Below are 19,231 nucleotides of genomic sequence, written 5' to 3'. Positions count from 1 at the left end.
AGGCCCAAGGTGCGCTTTCCGGCTCACACTTTAGAATCTCCTGGCTTTCCTGATTGCGGGGTACTTGAAGCACTGCCCTTGGGGTCCAGTTAACCGGGAACGCCCTCTTTTCTCACAGTCTTACCAAATTTTCAAAGCGCATCTTCAGGTGTTCCTTCTGTGACGCAGAAGGAATATTAACTAAATTAAAAATGACTGGGTTTTAGTCCTGACTTGTATTCTGACTTGCTGTGTAATCATGGACAAATTATTTAACTTCTCTAAGTTAAATAATTTCTTCTTCTCTAAGTATCATTTCGTTTCTTCAAGCCAAAGGTTGAACTGTAAGGAAGGCTATGAACTGACGCCCAACAGGGTCCATATCCATGTTTTCTTTGACCACATAGTGGGGCATGTGTGTGTTTAACATTTTAAGTTACTCGCCAACATTTCAAAGTTGAGTAGTAGAATTTTTTGAGTAGAATCTCAAATATATATAGAAAGAAGAACATTTTTCTAATTCTATAGCACTTATAGTTTTATTAAGTTTATTGTAGGTTTATCATTTTATCTTTGCTTTTATAATGTGTTGCTAGTCACAACCATGACTTATTTAATGGTGAGTTAACTGAGCAGGAATGCAACTGCAATTTTAGGTTCCTGTGGGAAAATGCAATGTGTTTATAATGCATTTTCCAGAAAAAAATTGGAAAAAATGAGGATTATCCTGTGATTTTTGTTATATTATAGATTCACATGCCCACTAAACTAGATTTTACTCTGTATAATTACTTTTGATTTAAGAGTTTATAGCGTTTGCTGATATGATAAAATTTAGATTGTGGCTAAAGTTGTTAATATTTTCTTAAAAGTAAGTTTGGTTGGTAACTGCGGAATATAAATAGTTGAAATTTGTATTAGGGCGAACCAAATTTGGTTCTGTTTTCTCTCAGCTGCTTGTCTTTAACGTTAGAAAATAAAGGGGAAAAAAGCCAAAAATCTAAGGAATGCTTACAAAGTATCTGAAGTTAGTTTTCAAATGCCATTCAAAAAAATTGGGGAAAAGGGAGAATAGGCATAAAGGAGTAATACAGATACATGGAAAATTCTACAAGGGAATATTACTTTTAAATTTATTGCATGGTTTAAATGTGTGCATAAAGTGTGTCTGTGGGTGGATTTCTGATACACGTTAAATAACATAAATTAGATGTACAGAAGACCTTAAAATAAATAAGTTGCAAATATATGATTAATGCAATGGTGTTTTTAGGCTGAAATGGGCTGATCTCTTGGAATTAGTTAAGATAATACCATCTTCTAAACTAGAATTGAATATGCTTTTATTAAATGAGTATTGGTTATCTGGATAAGTAACACCTTGAAATAACATTTTGTAATTGTAATGCTAGTGAATCTGGATAGTCTACTAAAATCCTTTCATGGAAACGAAAAAAAAATAAATATAACTCATAGAAAATAAACTTCAGACTGTATGACATTTTAAAAAACTGAACTCAAAGGGTAAAAATTCCTTTGTCTCCAGTTCAGCCCTTCCAGGAAAAAGAGTTCCCAGGTGTAACAGTTAACTTTATGTGTCAAATTGGGCCACAGGATGCCAGATATTTGGTCAAACATTTTTCTGGGTGTTTCTGTGAGAGTGTTTCGGGGTGAGGTTAACATTTAAATCAATAGTCTGAGTAAAGCCCTCCCTAATATGGGTGGGTCGGGGTGGGCTGGGGCTGGAAGCAGGGAGGGCTCATCCAACCCACTGAAGGCCTGATAACAGAAAGGATGATCCTCCCCCAGAAAGAGAGAATTCCTCCTGCCTGACTGCCTTCAAGCTGGGACACTGACTTTTTCCTTCTATCAGACCCAAACTGAAACCTCAGCTCTTCCTTGGTCTGAAGCCTGCCATCCTCATATTGGAACACCACCATCAGATCACCTGGGTCTCCAACTTGCTGACTCACTCTGTAGATCTTGGGACTTGTCAGTCTCCATAATCTTGTGAACCAATTCCTTATAATAAATCTATTTTTATTATATTTTATCATATAAAATACATATCCTATTGGTTCTGTTTCTCTGGAGAACTCTAATATACTAGGCCATCCACGATATTAGTTCGCTGATCTGTTCATCACATACATTCCTACTTTGCTGATGGGTCCATACACTCTCCTATCCTAAAGCCGTTATTCTTTAGGAACATCCAGCTCTTTATTTTCTTTAAATTGTTTTATTAACTTTCTGATATTAATTTGGTTTCATGGGAAGTCTGTCGCAGGTAAAAGACTAGGTAGACCACTTAGGTGGACCACTAAACATGTGTTTTCTAGACTTCTTATCTAGAAATTTCATTTTTAACCATGAAATTTTCAAGATTAATGACTCAGTTTCTTCAGAATATATCTATCTCCCAAAGCCTGTTTTTTCCTGAACTCACAATATAAAGGTGCTCAGAACCAAGGCTGAAGAGCAAATCCTAGGCTCAAGGTAGGCTCACATGGGATATATGCTCCATATGGCCTCTCTGAAATACAGCTTCAATCAATCATCCCTTCTCTCCTTCTCCCCCACCCTTCATCTTTCCACTCCATCCCACCCCACTGACAACATCACTAAATTTCAGAATTTTCCACATTATACAATCTTTAGGGAACAGATGGTAAGCGTATTCCTATTTCAATTTCTGATTCAATTCATTAATACTGGCTGTCTCACCCATTATGTTGACAATTAACAAGCAACTGTAGACCACAGATAGAAATGATTAATTAGCTATATCTGCCATGTGTGAGGGAGAAAGCAGTGGCTGCAAAAGTCATGCATTCACCATCCTTGCTCCAGATATTTAAATTGACACCCATTTAAAATATACATGAAGAAAAATGTTGCAGGGTAATTTATTGAGATAATTTCTCTCTTATTCCCACTCCTATATGAGATTCTCAGAAGAAATGCAAAACTTTCATTTCATTATGATTACCCAGATCCTTAGAAATAGGAACTCCAAGCATTGTTTTCTGATTTCCTTTAACTTTTAGGGCTTGTTGACAGCTTTGGGTTCCAGAGGCAGAAACAGGTATTGTCTGGTACCAAGGAGACAAGTCCTTTGTGGCTTTTATTTGGTACACTCGGCTGGGTAATCTCAGTGGAGAGAGGAGAAGGAGGCAGTGCTTGGAGTAATGTTTTAAAAAAGCTCATCTTGGAAAAGAAAGAATAGATTCTGGGGGACTAGTGAAGGCACAGGGGGACTTTATGATTTTCATATCTAGTGAGCATTCACAAACCCTTGCTCCCAGCTCCAGAGACTAGGGAGTATAGAAGGCTTTTGGACATCTGTGGAATCCTGACTCTTCTTCACAAAGAAGAGAGTCTCTGTGGCCAAGCCTGAGGTCAGTACTGAAAACTGATGTGAAGGCATCTGAATCCTTCAGGGGAAGCAGTGCCTGAATAATGGTAGAGATGCAGCTCTTCCCAGCAGCATCCCTTCATAGAAAGAATATTAATGACAACCAACACAATGGACTAAGAACCAGGATCTTCTCCCATTTTTCAAACAGGTGAATGTCTGTACAACATTAAAAAGAGGTCTACCACCCTTACCCTCCCCACAAAAAGAAAAAGATCAGACTAAAGTAGGGGGCTCAAATTCACATTTAGGCTATGAAAAAATGTTGTATATTGTTCCCCAAGAATTGCAGAGCAAAACAATTTTTCAGTACACAAGAACTAAAAAACAACAGAAAAATGCAAGGTAATTTAAAATAGGTTCAAATTCATTGGCATCACTAAAATTCCACAAAGCTGGGAAAAGAGGTCAGAAGATCTCATGAGTCAATGAGAGGGATAAAGAATGAGGATTGAGGCACTAATAGTTTAAGGCCTTTGTCCAAGATCATGTAACTGGTATGAGAGAGCTGAAATACTAACCTAGGTCTTCTTATTTCTGTGAGACTAAAAGAGCCAAGGTGATTTAATATTAAGAAGCATAATTCATGCTATAGTATTTGGAACTCTGTAGGGGACCAGAAATCAGGTGGCTGAAAGTGCTCCATGGGGCTCCTATGCATGTTAGGGAGGAATGACTAGAGAATCATCAGGAACAGGGTGGCACGGCCATGAAAGCCTGATGTGTGCATTGCAGCAGACTGAGAAACTGTAGATGGGATAGATGTAGTCAGGCAGACCTGAATTCTTCTCACTTCTTTTTTTCTTCTTCGCCTTTTAAAAATGTTTTTTATATTGAGATATAATTGGCATACATTATATTAGTTTCAGGTGTACAACATAATGATTCAATACTTGTACACACTATGAAATGATCACCACAATAAGTCTAGTTATCCATCACTATACATAGAGAATTCTCCTTGTGATGAGAACTTTTAAGACCTACTCTCTTGGGCTTCCCTGGTGGCGCAGTGGTTGAGAGTCTGCCTGCCAATGCAGGGGACATGGGTTCAAGCCCTGGTTTGGGAAGATCCCACGTGCCACGGAGCAACTGGGCCCGTGAGCCACAAATACTGAGCTCTGCGCGTCTGGAGCCTGTGCTCCGCAGCAAGAGAGGCCGCGACAGTGAGAGGCCCGCGCACCGCGATGAAGAGTGGCCCCCGCTTGCCACAACTAGAGAAAGCCCTCGCACAGAAACGAAGACCCAACACAGCCAAAAATGAATAAATAAATTTATTTAAAAAAAAAAAAGATCTACTCTCTTAGCAAATTTCAAATACACAACACAGTATTACTAACTGTAGTTGCCATGTTGTACATTACATCTCCATGACATTTATTCTATAACTTGAAGTTTGTACCTTTTGACTCCCTTCACTCATTTCACCCACCCCTACCCACCGCCTCTGGCAACCACCTATCTGTTCTCTGTAACTATGAGATTTATTTATTTATTTTAGGTTCCACATATAAGTGTCTTCTCACTTCTTCAAGAAAGTTTCCTAAACTCTGTGAGTTTAAGAAATGCCTGTAGGGCTTCCCTGGTGGCGCAGTGGTTGAGAGTCCGCCTGCCGATGCAGGGGACACGGGTTCGTGCCCTGGTCCGGGAAGATCCCACATGCCGCAGAGCAGCTGGGCCCGTGAGCCATGGTAGCCGAGCCTGCGCGCCCGGAACCTGTGCTCTGCAACGGGAGAGGCCACAACAGTGAGAGGCCACGTACCGCAAAAAAAAAAAAAAAAAAATGCCTGTAATATGCCCAGGACAGTGCAGGTACTTAGATCAACATACTTTGAATAGAGGTGCAGTGAGATTGATTACAAAACTTGGGAAAGAATCTGCCACAGCAGATCAAAACATCACAGCAAATTTCTTGGAGAAAGTAATTCAGGAAAAGAATTATCTATTAGTGCAAGTTTTTCATAGCTTTGGCTTATGGTTTGTTTTGAAAGCAGCTGCTTTTTTAACTTTTATTTATAATTTGTTATATTTATATCTCCATTTTGTTATATATTGCAATATTTACCAAATTTCTGTTGATTTCCAAACTTCTATGAGACCTTGATCCTACCAACTCCAGTTTTGTCATGCCCATTAAAATTCAGGAACATAATCCTGAAACTTGGCAAGAAATTAACATGTACCAAATTTCACTGTTCTTTCAGTCTTTTACTAGACTCTTACCTTCTATATTTATAGTCAATTTCTTTGTTTAAAAAAAGAAAAAGCAAAGGGAAAGGAAGGGGAAAAAAGTTATTTGAACACTTTTTCTACTTCATGGCACCCAATTCCAATTGCTGATTAAACAGTTCTCTAAACTTCTTAAATGAGAGAATAATTTCTTACATAAAATTTTAAAATCTTTAGCAAATATTCAGTGTGCTATTATATATACAAAAGATTTATAATTGTGCTTATATTCAGTTTTATTTATACTTATTAATTATGGATATATATATATATCACAAAACTAGGTCAATAATGGATGGATACACATACACCCCTATATATGTGCTTTATAATCTCTATACAATCAATAATTACCTTAAGTCATCTAGCAACTTATCACATATAAATAACATAACTGAGAAACAAGGAGCTTTCTATTTGAATCACAGTTTTCTACTTGACTAGTTTTATTCACATATAAAATAGATTAGGATGTGGCTGAACAGACAGTCAGCTTGTTAATTGCTCTCTGAGCAAGTTCTAAATGTGTCATTATTATCTAAATAATGAATAATTGTGGTGTGATTTCAATATGGAATAGCCTGCCCTTGGCTTTTATTTCTTGAGAGATGTAATATCACTTCAATTGCTTTCAATCAGATGTGACATCTTCTGTACACTGATAGATGTATTATTGATATACATGGTCTTGATGTGATGGGACAAATTATCTCTTTTATCTTTGATTAAAGTGAATTATCACATTGCAACAGCTACTTTCCCTATTGTCAGTTACACAGCCAGCTTACCACTTATTGACCACAATACTTCAATTTTAAAAAACATGATCAGCAAACACGTTTGTGTTTCTATATATGCAACCCAGCTTCCCTTCTTGAAATACATGAGACATAAAGACTTCTACTCCCCTACAATGGAACTCTATTGTTTTTGCCTGCCTGACTTCCTTTCCACTCTGGTCACAGCAGCCCAGTTTTCCTTTGGAGAATCTCCCCTACCCTATCTTCAGTCCTTGTGATATGAGTGGGGCTGATCTTACCTGTCCCCCAATCACCCCATTTCTAAGAATAAGAATATGAATAAACTTGACCATTGAGTTTATTGCATGACCCATTCACAGTGAATGGTTCAGAGTAAGGGACATAACCCAGTCAGGTGAATCAGAATCATCCTCTAGACTGTGTTGGTACAAAAAAAGAGTAAAAGTGTACATTAGGCTAGGAGTGAGACCCAAATCCTGATGACAGTTTTTGATTCTTTGGATTTAGCTATGACTAACTCTGAAGACCTACTCTTGGACCATTCAGTTATATAAACCATTCAATTCCTTTTCTTTTTTAAAAATGGATTGAGATGGATTTTCATTCACTTACAACCTAAAGACTTCTGATTAATATGCCCATGACCTGATTTTTTTTCTGTTTAGATAGTGTATTATTCAAGGTAGGATAAACTCTGATGAAATAACAAAATTTGAAATCTCAATTACTTAACACAACAGAGATTTAATTTTGTTCATATCACAGCCCAATACTAGTTGGCTGCCTTCTTTTAAGGTATAGGTATATTATTCGGGCACATAGTTTCCAAGTTTCTCCCAGTCTGGGATGGGAGAGAAGAAGGCATCCTGGCTCCTCAGTGGCTTTAATGAAATATGACATAGTCACTACTGCTCACAGCCTATTGTCCAGTCTGATCACTTGGCATCAAACTAAGGAAGGCTGGGAAAATGCAGGGGAACACATCCATACTCACTGAGCGGTACCCTCTGTATCAGTCAGGGTTCTGCAGAGAAGAAGAACCATAGCGGGGAGAGAGTGTGTGTGTGTGTGTGTGTGTGTGTGTGTGTGTGTCTGGAGAGAGAGAGAGAGAGAGATTGTATGGAATTGGCTCATATGATCGAGGGGTTTGGTAAATGTGAAATCTGAAGGCCAACAGTCTGGAAACTCAGACAGAAGTTGATACTTACATTCTTGAACAGAAATTCTGTTTTAGAAAATCTCAGGTTTTGCTCTTATGGTCTTTAATTGGATGAGGCCCACCGACATTACTTAAAGTCAACTAATTAGAGATGTTAACTACATCTATAAAATGCCTTCTCAGCACCTAGACTATGTCTGATTAAATCACCATATACTATAGCCTAGCCAAGTTGACATATAAAATTAACCATCTCTCTGCCAAAAATCAAATGCCTTTATTTCTTATTTTCTTCTCATAATATTACTGTGGGAATAAGTATCTCTGCTTTATGGTGGGAATTATAGCCTTGTCCTATTATTCAACATATTCTATGCATCTCCTTCCATGCCATGAGGCTAAATGTTTTAACAATATAAAAATATTTTTCTGATCATCAGAATACTAATTCATTTCTGAAATCTTAGCTAAATTCTAGGGCTGTATTTTTAACTGCTTTCATTATGTATTTATTAATTAATTCAATTAATATTTTTGAGGACCTACTATAACCTAGGTAGACCAGAGGTCATCCTTTCCTGTCAGATATCTGCATCTTCACGCTGAGGGGAAATCAATAACTGTGGTAAGAATTTAATGCTCTGTGACAAATCATCCCAAAACTTGGAGACTTAAAGCAAGAAAAAAAGACCCCAATCCTTGGGTTGATAATCTATTCAAGTTCAATACTAAACCAGGTAATTGAGCTAATAATGTTGCACAGGCTTGTTTAAAGAGATGTTCAGAATAAACTATTTATAAAAATCTGAATTAATTGGCCAAAGAAATGCTTAAAATTTTTCAAAATTAAATAATCAATGCTTTATTACTTAAATGGAAAATTGATAGCACAGTTTTAATGATCTAATTAATGGAAAATTACAAAATTTCTTTAAAATTTTTTTTCAACATCCTTGTATCCCACCATATTCATTACCATTGTGTATACTTTCAAAGGTATTAATATCAATGGAATAATTAAAGACAATGAAAATGGAGCTCATTTATATCCACTTCTCCTTTTCTTAAGGCTTTATGCTGCTGGTTTATGTAGCCTTTGGGCTAAAGCCGGAAATATATATATATATATATATATATATATATATATATATATGTATTTTAAAGAAGATGTTGGGGGTAGGAGTTTATTAATTAATTTATTGATTTTTGCTGTGTTGGGTCTTTGTTTCTGTGTGAGGGCTTTCTCTAGTTGCGGCAAGCGGGGGCCACTCTTCATCGCGGTGCGCGGGCCTCTCACTATCGCAGCCTCTCGTTGCGGAGCACAGGCTCCAGACGCACAGGCTCAGTAGTTGTGGCTCATGGGCCTAGTTGCTCCGCGGCATGTGGGATCCTCCCAGACCAGGGCTCGAACCCGTGTCCCCTGCATTAGCAGGCAGATTCTCAACCACTGCGCCACCAGGGAAGCCCCCAGAAATATTTTTTTTTCTTGGCTAAAAAATTAGCTTTTCTAGTTCTTTCAGAATAAACAGGAAAGTGGTATGTCAAATGGCTAACTGCCTTATCATTATAAACCCAACCTTCAGAAGAAAATAATAAAACCATATCCAACTAATCTAAACTGCCAAACCAAAATAAATTTCCATTTATTTCAAAGGTCCAGAACAAAATCACCAGCGCTTCAGTTAAAAACAAACATGCAGCATAATGTTGTTGATATAATAATTCATCCCATCAACTCTAATTAAACCTTAATGATCAAATCTCTAAGATTTTCTTCAGAGTTCATAGCAGGCAAGAATTTCACTGACAGTATTATATCATCCATAGAAAGTTTACAGTGACACTGTTAGTACTATGCTATATTAAGCTACACTAGACTGTACTTGCTTGACTTTTTTTAAATAAAAGAAAATGCAAAACTTATCCTCAAGTTTTGTAATATTTGTTGAGAATGATACAGAAGAAAAACTTAAAAGGTGAATATTTGTTATCTGTTGAAATGTAACAAATTATTGGCTAATGTACTGCCATAAAACAATAGTATTATCTCACTGTTGCTCCAGGTTAGGAATCTAGGCATATCTTAACTGGACCCTCAGCTCTGGACCTCTCAAGAGGATCATCTCTGGAGGCTGCAGTCAAACGGTCAGCTGGGTCTACAGTCATCTTAAAATCTGACTGGTAGTGGAATTGTTTCTAAGCTCACTCCACTGGCTGTTGGCAGGATTCAGTTCCTCTCTGGTTGTTGGGTTAAGGGCCTCAGTTTCTCACTGACTGTTGACCAGATGCCACCGTCACTTCTTTACCACACAGGCGTCTCCATGGGGTCGCTCACAACATGACAGCTTGCTTCATCAGAGTAAGCTGAGGGTAGACCAAAGAGTTCACAAGCAAGACGGAAATCACTTTTACTTTACTAATCTCAGAGTGACATCCCATCTCTTTTGACTATTCTATGTATTAGAAGAAAGCCACTAGATCCAGCTCACACAAAAGATGAGTGGCTTATACAGGAGGTGAATAAAAGGAGGTGGGGATCATGGACAGTTATTTCAAAACTGTCTACCACATGGTGCTACTAAACTAGAGGGGTTATCTGAGTTTAATAGTGCCCTCCCAATATTCATATCCTTCCCAGCACCTCAGAATATGACCTTATTTAGAACTAAGGTTGTTACAGATGAATTTAGTGATGTTAAATTTAGGTCGTACTGTAGTAGAGTGGCCCCTTAATCCAATGTGACCAGTGTCCTCGCAGGAAAAGAAGATACACAGAGACACCCAGGGAAAATGCCAGGTGACAAAAGAGGCAGAGATTGGAGCAATGCATCTATAAGCCAAGGGATGCCAAGGATTTCCAGCAACCATCAGAATCTAGGAGGAGGTAAGGAAGGATCCTACCCTAGAGCCTTCAGAGAGAGCACAGCCCTACTGACACCTTCTTTTCAGATTTCCAGCCTCCTTCCAGGACTTTGAGAGAATAAATTCCTGTTGTTTTAAGCCACCAAGTTGGTCATACTTGGTTGTTAAGCCACCAAGTTGGTCATACTTGGCTGTTACAGCAGCCATAGGGAGCTAATACTTTTATATAGGTGTTAAAGAATAACTATATAGACCATCCTGATAACAGAACTTTTCCTTCTGAAGAAAACAATGGTTTCTTCAGGGTATGCTAGGTAATTTATAGATTCCTCTTTAAAGAAGAAAAACTATCCTGATTTACCACTGTGAAACTATTTTCATTATTAATTATATCAGTTTTGTATGATAGATGACATTGCTTTGTTGAACATAATTTACAACTGTTGGGGTTAATAGATTATTTACAAGTCTTACACTTCATTTATTGTGGGCTAGACAGTCTTGTAAGTGGCCTCAGATACTTGCCTCCTGATATTTACATCCTTGTATAATCCCCTCCCCTTGATTGTTGTGGGACCTGTAACTCTCTTCTAACCAACAGAATGTAGCAAAAGTGATGGGCTGTCACTCCCACAATTATAGTATGTCATATAGGAGTCCATCTTGCTAGAGACTCTTTGTCTCTACTGCTGACTTCAAAGAAGCGAGTTGCCACGACTCCCACAGTTGCAATTAAATGAACTCTGTGTACAACCTGCAAGAGCCTGGAAGCAGACTCTTCCCCACTCAAGCCTTCAGATGAGAACATAGACAAGCAGAAGCCCTGACTAAAGCCTTGTGAAACCCTAAGCAGAGGACACCTCAAAGACGTGCTCAGACTCCCAACCCACAGAAACTCTGAGACAATAATATGGGTTGTTTAAAGTGACTAAGTTTGTGGTAATTTGTTATGCAGCAATAACTAATGTTCAACTTGATTCTTCTTATTTTAAGCATGATGATCCCTCATTTGGGGAAGGGGGATTTAAACTTATTTTAATACTTTTTTTTTTAGACCAGTTTTAGGTTTACAACAAAATTAGGAGGGAAGTACAGAGATTTCTCATATACCTCCTGTCCCCACACATGCATAGCCTCTGCCATTGTCAACATTACTCACCAGAATGGGACATTTCTTACCAAGGATGAATCTATTAATACATTGACATATCATAATCACCCAAACTCCATAGTTTACCCTAAGTTTCACTCTTGGTGTTGTATATTCTGTGGGTTTAGACAGATGTATAATGACATATATCCATCATTTTAGTATCATACAGATTATTTTCACTGCCCTAAAAACCCTCTGTGCTCTGCCATTATTTTTAATAATATATTTCATTTAAACTATCCATCATTTTTTGATGAATCAATCAGTTACCTAATGCCAACATTCAACACTGAAAAGTAAAAAGCTCTATTTAATTAAAAAGCCTTTTTTATATTACTCTTAATACTAACAGAATTCTCCAAGTTGGGTGGGTGAATAACTTAGAGATATTTATATTACTTTTTGCAATGTTATTATGATACTATCACATGCCATAGAAGATTCAATTCTCTAGTCAGTTTTCTCAACTTAAGCTAGTCTGAAAATGCAATCCATACAGCACATCACAATGTCATTTGGCCTTCACTGGATAAAATGTAAGTCATAAACATAAATGCACACTCCACAGGAATCATGGAGCCATTCTCAGTTGTAAATGTTCAACAGATGATCCAGATTATATTTATTTTTGCTTATATTAAAATTTTAGATTATGCAAACAAAACTGCAAAATATAAAAATTCTCATTAATGAATATTCAAAATTATCCCCAAAGACACTCTGATCTACACCTCTTCTTCTCAGAAAAATAGTAGAATAAAAACAAGTAAAAGTGACATTAAAATGATAACTTGAATAATGTTAATATAAGGTTAACTTTTCTAATATAAATAATTTGCTACATTTGTTTTATTTATCATTACTACTTTTGTAACAGGCATATCTCCCCTTTGTCACCAGCTTGGATGCAAAGGTAGGCCCCAATCCTATCCCTAAATCATGGGTTATTGAGGCCCTCCCCCAGCCCCATCAGTTTTCAGGTATTCCCTAGAGCTCTACCAGGGTCCTGGAAATATCCCCTGTGGTGTTTAGGCAGGATGCTGCACTCATATCCGTGTGGTGGGGTACCCTGACCTGCTCATCAGCCTAGGGCTGAGGTGCTAGATGGGTTCAATCTCTGCTCCTAGTAACTCCCTTTATATACTATAGTCAAAGCCCAGATCTTAGGACCCTAAGACTTCTCTACCCTTCTTGGAAGGATAGACATGGAGGGGCAGGGAGAAACCAACCCTCAGTAATGACTAGCATATCACCAAGGACAGAAGGGTCTTCTTGATAAAGCATAAAAAAAAAAAATCAGTACAGTTTCTTTGGTGAGAACTTCTCTCTACAATAGTAAATTTCTAGCAGCACATCTCAAAGCTGACAGCAACACAGTGCCATGTTTTTTAAAGAACCATTGTCCAAACATACATTCACATTTACTTGATGGATTTGAAGAAAAACTTGAAATATAGTACTTGAATGTAGTCATAATTCTTCATTGCTAACGAAAGAAACACTAAAAAGAAGCAATTCTACTTCTAAGTATTTACCCAAGAGAAATAAAAACATGTCCACAAAAAGACTTGTATAGGGCTTCTGGTTTACGGTACAGCATGTAAAGAGCTTGAGGTCATCACTCCATCATAACAGCAAGCGTGAAGCTGAACAAACTGAAAATCAACTCTTCTTAGATCCAGTAGAGAATTAAGGTTACAGGGCAGGCCTTGTTAAGAAGAATGGAATGATATGGTATGTTTCAAAATGGGATTTTTCTTTAATTTCACTGTGAGAACCTGGTAGAGCTTTTGGAGGCAAATCTCACAGAAGTGTGGCCATGCCCCTCTGGAGGCCATAGCTCTCAGCTTTGTCTGAGCCTCCAGCAACTTGTCAGTTACGGTTTAGGTTTTCTCAGCCCATACTGATCCCCATGGAGGTTTTTGCTCATGGGTTTCTGCTCCAGTGAGTTGTGGTTCTCTGTGCCTTCGTCTCTCCAATTTTTGAGGACAGAAAAACTAAGTACTTCATACATATTATCTTCATTTCATCTTTACGATTCTTCAATTATTTTCCCCATATTACAATGAAGAAATTGAAGCTTAGAAAGGTTGAACTGTACCTAAAGTCTGTAGCAAAACCATGCCTTGAGCCTAGGCTGCCCCAACTCCAAAGCCTGTACTTTGAACCACCATACCGTATGGCCTATTCAAACTCATTTTCAGTCACCAGACTTAGAACCTGAGTAAATAAGTCACCTCCAGATGGTGGTAGGGGAAAAAGGAGTTTAGAGAAGACATGGGTGGCCGACAATTAAGGCAAGAGTTATTGCTTGTAATCTGTAATCCTAGACCTATTACTACTTCAGAAGGTCACCTTGGCTTGATAACTTTTTGAATAAAAGAAAGGAAAATGGACAGACTAGATCCAGATGTTCCCCTTAGATTGGAATACATTGTTGGGCTTGGAAGGGATCAAAGAACACTGAAATTCTGTGATGGTGGTATGTACGTATGCACACGCTAGGGCATAGGTATTTTTCTGGGAAGAAGATCCACAGCTTCAGATTCTCAAGCAGCTTTAAATCCAAATATTTTAAGATGATCTCTAAGATCCCTCTCAACTCCAGTAGTCTGTGCATCTTTCATTTTGAGTCATAGTTCCTCTTTACCTTAGTTTCCATCCATTATAGAGACAACTTGTATTCCTTCCAAAATATAATATTTTAGAGGAAAAGAACAGGAATAATTTCACATTTTGAAACATCATGCTTGAAAAGTTCTCTAGTAGATGTTCATATTTTGCCTTAAAATTGCATCTACATCTTCAAACAAATGCACTTCATGGGTAAATATATGGTCATTTCCCCAACAATATTACCTAAAATATTACCCAGGTGGACTAACATGTATCCACTTTGTACAGTTAGAGAAGCAGGAGGACAAAAGCAGAGGAGCAGAACCCAATCGTTCCCATTTTCACATATATTGTCACTGTGCCAATTTGTTGAAGCTAGAAAATCTGGAATTTTTTTAGTGATTTTAAGAAACTTTTATAAACAAAAGTGAAAAACAGAATTGTTTTTCTTGGAAGAAAGGCTTTCTATGTTCTGAGAGGAAATGTTTTGTTAAGCACTTTTTAGCCAGGCAGTTATGACAAGAATCTTCACACACTCTCAGGGAAACCCTGAAATGAGTAAATAATCCAAAGATAGATACTTAAGGCTGGATTTGTGAAACAAAGCATTCCCTGAGGATTCTAAGAAATACCTGGGGAGGATATTAGACTTTTATACATTAGGGACTTGACTGTGTTCATTGAGTTTTAAATGGAGACGAATCTCTCACGAGGACAGAAATATGAGAACAAACAAGTAGTGATATGCTAGTAAATGTTTAACAACTGGGATTCCAAGAAAAATTAAAAGCCCTGATTTGTAGTGTTTGCTGATTTCTGAAAGACTTTCTGAGACAGTAAGAGTAAAAATAAACTTGCACTGAAAAACAAAAAGCAGCCTTGCTGTTAAACAAGCTAAAAAGACAAACATATAAAGTCAGCTGCAAAGTTAACAGAACAAATTGCTTCTCCCAAGGTTATGTGGCTGTAAAGTGTCATAACAATCCCCTTTATGAGTGATTGCTGCTTTCTTACCAATGACACTCCCAGATGCCCCTTGTTGTTTCCAATTAGATGCTAAACTTTCCTATCCTCTTGGCAGCACACAACCCTTAGTTAATCCCCATTCCTCCTAATCTTGTCTGAGAAACAGCAACCAAACCAGAATGGACCTCCCCTACCCTCAGGATCCTCTGGCAGGAACCCAACACTTACACCATTCTCTCCACCCCCTTGTCCAGGGTGGGCTCCAACAGAGTTTCTCAGAGTGCTACCTTGCTGTGCATTAGTCAGTAAATTGGATTTTGTCAGACTACAGGCTAGAAGTCTTTGGCTAATGAGGTTTTAACATTTTCATACTGTTAATACTCCCACCAAAACTGATTGTAAGCTACCAACGCCAAGTCCCTGAACACAATTTGGGAAGAGATGAACACAATCAACAGAAGTAGATACAACCTGGCTCTACTGCCCAGGTTACACTCACAATAACCATGGAAGAGAGATGTTTTTAATTTCCAGGCTATAGATAAGAAAACAGGCTCAGAGTTTACATAAATTATTTAGGGTCACAAAGCTGGTGGTAGAGCTACCATTTAAATCTGTGTCAATTTGATTCAAAATACTAAGATTGTTTAACAAATACCACACTGTTTAATATGATAAAATATTATCTCTTCTTCTAATAATGTCAAGGGTGTAGACCTTCCTGCAGACTGCACATTACATTGCTTATACAGACTGCATTTTATAATTCTTTCGTATACCTTTCACACACTGTATGGTAGCTGTATAACTTTAGGCAAAATACTTATTGTCTTTAAGTCTCAGCTTCCTCATCTGTAAAATGGGGACAAATATAGTGCTTACTCCATAGGGTTATTGTATGGATTTTAAAAATTAATAAATGTAAACTGTTTAGTATAATGACTAACATATAGTAAGCACTTAATAAATATTTGCTTTTAAAATTATAAGGCTGAATATGTAAAGGGCTGAATAAATGTCATATTTATGGACATTCAGCTTAATACGGCTCTATAATTCTCATTCAAACCACTTTTAGATTTTCATACACAGGTAAGATGGTTTTAAAAAATCTTTCTTGGGAATTACCTGGTGGTCCAGAGGTTAGGACCCCATGCTCTCACTGCTGAGGGCCCAGGTTCAATCCCTGGTCATGGAACTAAAATCCCACAAGCCTCACAGCGTGGCTAAAAACATAAAAATAAATAAAAAATCTTTCTATAGTCCTGTTTTCATTATCTACTGTTGCTCTACAAACCTACACTTACCGGTTTAAAACTACAGTGATGGTCCTGCCCACTAGAAAGACAAGATCCAGCCTTATGCACGAGAACACAGGCACCAGTGCCCTTCACCAGGAAGCTTACACAACACACTGAACCACCCTTAGCCAGTGGGGGCAGACACCAAAAACAACAGGAAATATGAACCTGCAGCCTGCAAAAAGGAGACCCCAAACACAGTAAGTTAAGCAAAATGAGAAGACACAGAAACACACAGCAGATGAAGGAGCAAGGCAAAAACCCACTAGACCAAACAAGTGAAGAGGAAATAGGCAGTATACCTGAAAAAGAATTCAGAATAATGATAGTAAAGATGATCCAAAATCTTGGAAATAGAATGGAGAAAATACAAGAAACGTTTAACAAGGACCCAATGGAAATAAAAAGCAAATAAACAATGATGAACAACACAACAAATGAGATTTAAAATTCTCTAGAAGGAATCAATAGCAGAATAACTGAGGCAGAAGAATGGATAAGTGACCTGGAAGATAAAGTAGTGGAAATAACTACCACAGACCAGAATAAAGAAAAAAGAATGAAGAGAGGACAGTCTCAGAGACCTCTGGCATAACATTAAACATTCCAACATTCAAATTATACGGATCCCAAAAGAAGAAGAGGAAAAGAGAGGGACTGGGAAAATATTTGAAGAGATTATTGTTGAAAACGTCCCTAATATGGGAAAGGAAATAGTCAATCAAGTCCAGGAGGTGCAGACACTCCCATACAGGACAAATCCAAGGAGAAACATGCCAAGACACATGTTAATCAAACTATCAAAAATTAAATACAAAGAAAAAATATTGAGAGCAGCAAGGGAAGACCAACAAATAACATACAAGGGAACCTCTATAACGTTAACAGCTGATCTTTCAGCAGAAACTCTGCAAGCCAGAAGGGACTGGCAGAACACATTTAAAGTGATGAAAGGGAGAAACCTACAACCAAGATTACTCTACACAGCAAGGATCTCATTCAGATTCGACGGAGAAATTAAAACCTTTACAGATAAGCAAAAGCTAACAGAATTCACCACCAACAAACCAGGTTTACAACAAAAGCTAAAGGAACTTCCCTAGGCAGGAAACACAAGAGAAGGAAAAGACCTACAATAACAAACCCAAAATAATTGAGAAAATGGCAATAGGAACATACATATCTGTAACTACCTTATTTGTAAATGGATTAAATGGTCAAACCAAAAGACGTAGACTGGCTGAATGTATACGAAAACAAGACCCGTACATATGCTGTCTACAGGAGACCCACTTCAGACCTAGGGACATGTACAGATTGAAAGTGAGGGGATGGAAAAAGATATGCCATGCAAATGGAAATCAAAGGAAAGCTGGAGTAGCAATGCTCATATCAGACAAAATAGACTTTAAAATAAAGACTATTAGAAGAGACAAAGAAGGACACTACATAATGATCAAGGGATCAATCCAAGAAGAAGATATAACAATTGCAAATATTTATGCACCCAACACAGGAGCACCTCAATACATAAGGCAAATGCTAACAGCCATAAAAGGGGATATTGACAGTAACACAATCATAGTAGGGGACGTTAACACACCACTTTCACCAATGGATAGATCAACCAAAATGAAAATAAATAAGGAAACACAAGCTTTAAATGATACATTAAACAAGATGGACTTAATTGATATTTAGAGGACATTCCATCCAAAAACAGCAGAATACACTTTCTTCTCAAGGGCTCATGGAACATTCTGCAGGATAGATCATATCTTGGGTCACAAATCAAGCCTTGGTAAATTTAAGAAAATTGAAATCGTAATAAGTATCTTTTCTGACCACAACACTATGAGACTAGATATCAATTACAGGAAAAAAATCTGTAAGAAATACAAACACATGGAGGCTAAACAATACACTACTAAATAACCAAGAGATCACTGAAGAAATCAAAGAAGAAATCAAAAAATACCTAGAGACAAATGACAATGAAAACACAATGACCCGAAACCTATGGGATGCAGCAAAAGCAGTTCTAAGAGGGAAGTTTATAGCAATACAATCCTACCTCAAGAAACAACAAACAGCTCAAATAAACAACCTAACCTTACACCTAAAGCAATTAGAGAAAGAAGAACAAAAAAAAACCCAAGGTTAGCAGAAGGAAAGAAATCATAAAGATCAGATCACAAATAAATGAAAAAGAAATGAAGGCAACAAACAAACAAAAAAAGAAATGAAGGAAACAATAGCAAAGATCAATAAAACTAAAAGCTGGTTCTTTGAGAAGATAAACAAAATAGATAAACCATTAGCCAGACTCATCAAGAAAAATAGGGAGAAGACTCAAATCAACAGAATTAGAAATGAAAAAGGGGAAGTAACAACAGACACTGCAGAAATACAAAGGATCATGAGAGATTACTACAAGCAACTCTATGCCAATAAAATGGACAACCTGGAAGAAATGGATAAATTCTTAGAAAAGCATAACCTTCTGAGACTGAACCAGGAAGAAATAGAAAATATAAACAGACCAATCACAACCACTGAAATTGAGACTGTGATCAAAAATCTTCCAACAAACAAAAGCCCAGGACCAGATGGCTTCACAGGCGAATCCTATCAAACATTTAGAGAAGAGCTAACATCTAACCTTCTCAAACTCTTCCAGAATATAGCAGAGGGAGGAACACTCCCAAACTCATTCTACGAGGCCACCATCACCCTGTTACAAAAACCAGACAAAGACATCAGCCCAACATCACTGATGAACATAAA

Source organism: Delphinapterus leucas, chromosome 3 (genome assembly GCF_059928025.1).
Source record: "Delphinapterus leucas isolate spDelLeu-1000000601 "Yukka" chromosome 3, BTC_Dleu_Yukka2, whole genome shotgun sequence".
In the NCBI taxonomy this organism is placed as follows: Eukaryota; Metazoa; Chordata; class Mammalia; order Artiodactyla; family Monodontidae; genus Delphinapterus; species Delphinapterus leucas.
Note: the sequence above shows the minus strand (reverse complement) of the source record.